Source organism: Chlorocebus sabaeus, chromosome 17 (assembly GCF_047675955.1).
Source record: "Chlorocebus sabaeus isolate Y175 chromosome 17, mChlSab1.0.hap1, whole genome shotgun sequence".
NCBI classification, from domain to species: Eukaryota; Metazoa; Chordata; class Mammalia; order Primates; family Cercopithecidae; genus Chlorocebus; species Chlorocebus sabaeus.
Window position 1 is genome coordinate 10,172,664 of NC_132920.1, and position 4,180 is coordinate 10,176,843.

A 4,180-nucleotide genomic window follows, 5' to 3' on the forward strand; every position below is an offset into this window, starting at 1 on the left:
CCTATGAGAATGTAATGCTGCTGCTGATCTGACAGGAGGTAGCGCTCAGGTGGTAATGCGAGCAATGGGAAGTGGCTGTAAACACAGATGAAGCTCCACTTGTTTGCCTGCCTCCTGCTGTGTGGCCCGGTTCCTAACAGGCCATGGACTGGTACTGGTCTCTGGCCCAGGGGTTGGGGAACCCTACTCCTTAGGATGCTTGATAAAACGACCACTTAGAAAATCTTTACTGTACACACAGATGATAAGAATGGTAGGAAGAACACAGGGGAATGGATAATGCACAGTGCTATTCCAAAACAATTCTTGACTCCCTCCCCTTTCTAATGGATTTGCTTCCATTAGAATTTGCTTCTAACCTAGAATTAAGTTTGAGTTCAAAAACAAACAAACAAACAAAAAATCAAGCTTGGCATAGTGTAGGCTCTGGTTCTACTGGCCCTGGTGTTTTCTTGCCCACTAAGAAAATGACCAATAGCAGAGTCTGGGGGTGTCCTGAAAGGTCATGTGCCTTGGCCATGCCTGGAACAGAGCTAAGCATAGTCAGCCTGCACAGTCAGCAGAGCCCCTCTCAATGCTATTTCCCTCCTATATACCCCTCTGGATCTGTTCACCTTTTGACCTGAAGAAGGGGCTGTTTTCGGGTTCTGACAGTGGTAGTAACAGGGTCAGCTGACATGCAGATGGGTAAATGACATGAAAGGGATATTGCCCTTTTCTACCTATCTACCCCACAGCTGGTAATCTTGCTTTGTCAAGAAACAAAAGGATTTTAAAATAGGTGTTCTCTGTGTCACAAATATAGAATGGAAAGTTTTTACAAGATACCCCTTTTAACAAAGCACCATGCATTTGAATTACATCGAGCTCAGCATCACACTCCCGGAGTTGTTCATGAAAATTAAGAACTATCCAAACTATTGAACCTCTATTAGCTGTCTGTTTCCCCCACAACCTCCACTCCTTGTGCAAATCATATTCAACCCATTTGTGATAATGTTCTCACTGGCACGCCTGGAAACTATTAAAAACAGATGTCCAGACCACACTGCAGACATCTGGGATGGAGCAACTCTGGTGGGGTCATAAACATGTCTCTGTATGGAGGATAAGCCCCCTTCAGGTGTCTTTTTTGGTCTTCTTATAATACCAAATATATAACTTCTAAATGAGAAACTAGAGGCAGCTTGCATTTGCATTTACTTTGGCATCTTTTTCTTATTTTTAAGTTTGCTTTCACGGATTCTGAAATGTAAACTCTTATCTAGAGCTGCTGAGGCCTTCATAAAGATTACAGTGAGACCACACATTTACACATTGAAACTGGAGATTCAACTTGTGTATGTTACCCACCCTGGAAACACCAGATCCTACTTTGTTTCATCTAATAAATGCTCTATTATTAGAGAAAGAAAGAGGGGAAGAAGGGGATAACTATATTTAAACCAAGTTTTATTTGCTTTCACTGTTACTATCAATTGTTCCTCCAGTATTTGTACAGTTTCTGAAAGTATTTAAACCAAAGCAATGCTTGTCCCAACTTTTTTTTTTTTTTTGTAAAGAGGAAAATATGTCTGGTCTTATTCATACTATCAGAATACAAGAGTAGGCTTTGGGCGTGAACAAAGGGTAGTGATTGGAGAATCCCAAAGAAATGATTTCTCTAAAGAAAAATTTTAAATTGACTTCAGTGTTGTACGAAAGGAGAGAAGGTTGGCATTCCCCTTGACAAGGATGGAAGAGGCCCTCGGGCCTGACAACAAGCATTTAGTTAAGGCATGGCCACCTACTTCGTGGCATCTAACCATTATTTAAATAAAAAATAAAATAAAGTTAAATATGGCAGCTTTTACTGCTAAATCACTGACTTTTGAGAATTGTTTCTATGTTGATGGTTCGTTTCTCATACAATAGTTTTGGGGAAAGATTCAAATCCATCCCATCAAAGGAGAAATGGGTTTGACTTAACAAGAAATGGGGTTGACTTAAAAATCTCCAGAGCTGGCCGGGCGCGGTGGCTCAAGCCTGTAATCCCAGCACTTTGGGAGGCCGAGACGGGTGGATCACGAGGTCAGGAGATCGAGACCATCCTGGCTAACCCGGTGAAACCCCGTCTCTACTAAAAAATACAAAAAACTAGCCGGGCGAGGTGGCGGGCGCCTGTAGTCCCAGCTACTCGGGAGGCTGAGGCAGGAGAATGGCGTAAACCCGGGAGGCGGAGCTTGCAGTGAGCTGAGATCCGGCCACTGCACTCCAGCCTGGGCGACAGAGCGAGACTCCATCTCAAAAAAAAAAAAAAAAAAAAAAAAAAATCTCCGGAGCAAGGACATACATGAAAGATGGAATGAGCAGCTTTCTATTCTGTATCCCCCGCCTCCACCCTGCCCTTTACTCTCAAAAACCCATATGCTATTATGGTTTCTGTCTATTCTTCTCGGGCAGCAAATCTGGAAAGTGGGGTGCTAAAGAGAATCCAGAGTGAAGAGGGTTTTTGAGCTTCCAGAGGATTATCGAGAGCTGATTAGCCATGACTTTCCCCAGAACTCATATGTTCTTAGGCAAGTCTGACGTTCTGAGCCAACAGACAGCTTAATAGAACCACAAGGAGTTAAGCGTGACTCTTTCTTTCACAGTGACTCTCTTGGCTGTCATCAGAGATCCAGAGCACAAGGGCACTTAGTCTTTTCTTTCAGCCTAGGAAGTTACATATGTAGTAGTTTCATGACCAGTAAGCAGAAAATCAAGTCATCCGCTCCAAAAGAAATAGCAATAGAAGTATATGCTTACCTCTGTATCACATTTTTTCCACTTTGGGGGGACCCAAAGTTTTTTTTTTAAATCTTAGTCAATTTTTTAAATACACAGTTGATTACCTATTATGGTTTTTATCTCCTTATGATACTTCTACATTTTTCTTGACAAAGATTGAGATGATCTTCATACCCCCTTTCATATTAAAAAAAAAAATCCCAGATGAAAAGGAAAAACCTTTCTGTGGTTATTTCACAAACTGGAAAAAGTAAACAACAAATAATAATCATAAATCAATATTATTTTCAGATCATGCAAAGAGAGGCAGCAGCTGAAGAAACAAATTGTCCCATAGAGAGTAGAGTGAACATGCAAAATGTTTTTGTGAGAATTTTTTTAATACAGATGTTTGGAGTCTTATGGATAATTATTTTTAAGTCACTGTGATTTGGGGAAGACTTCTTTCCCATACTTCCTTTTCACCAATCGCCTTTGAGCTTCTCTACTTACACTCCTGAACATTCAACAAATCAGAACACCCACTACCTCCTGGATTGTTGGGATTATCAAAATATAAAGAGAAAGAACCCAATCATACTCAGGTTTGAGTTTCAAAATTGACCTGGGAGACTCCTACACAAATGATAGGCATGCACACCAAAGATGTGATTTTAAAAACTGGGCTTTTGGGTTTCAATAGACTGAGCCTATTGATACACATAAAGTTTATGACATAAACAATAGATTGGAAAGAGTATCACCGAAAACTAAACTGCAACTCCATTGGCTAGGGTAGACAATTAGGAAAGGAAAACAGTCAAGTCAGATGATGATGCAGGCCTGCAAGAGAGTTCACCAGACCCTGCCGTATGTCCACAGCGAAGACGGGCTCTGGAGGGAGGGGAACTGGTAGAAATTCCAGATAAGGATCTGAGGTCAGGGGAGACTGGAATTCTTCAAGGAAGCCTGGGACATTGAGAAATTTCTAGGAGAAGTCACCTTAGCCAACATGAGGTGGCGACTAAAGAAGTGAAATGGCAGGAGGTCTGAGGCAGGTCCCTGAGTCTCTGCCCCAGAGAGCAGTGGGAAAGCAGCACACAGTCTTACACCCTCCCACTTCCCATGAGTGAGCAAAAGGGCTGAGAAAACCAGGGAACCAGGAGGGGCCTCAAGATCAAAATGAGTTGGACTTGGAGTATGTGGACCACAACCAGAGACAATGGTGTGACCATAAATGGCTCAAGGAACACTGGATGAATAGACAGTGAAGACAGAAGACCAGATGCCCCACCCCTCCAATTCACTGACAGCATGAAGCTCTCCCCTATGTCTCAGACACAGTCCCAGGGAGAAGTTATCCCTTATTGACTAAGTTTTAGTGCCTGTCACCAGTGGAATAAGGGCTTAAGTTAGAAATAAAATGGAGTAA

General features: G+C 42.2%; 1 non-coding gene across 1 annotated transcript; it reads left to right on the forward strand.

The window, feature by feature from the left end:
• Positions 1-1,690: 1,690 nt before the first annotated feature.
• LOC119626881 (U6atac minor spliceosomal RNA) lies at positions 1,691-1,816 on the forward strand. The gene has a single exon (XR_005243072.2). It is a non-coding gene; the product is annotated as a U6atac minor spliceosomal RNA (small nuclear RNA).
• The last annotated feature ends 2,364 nt before the right edge of the window (positions 1,817-4,180 follow it).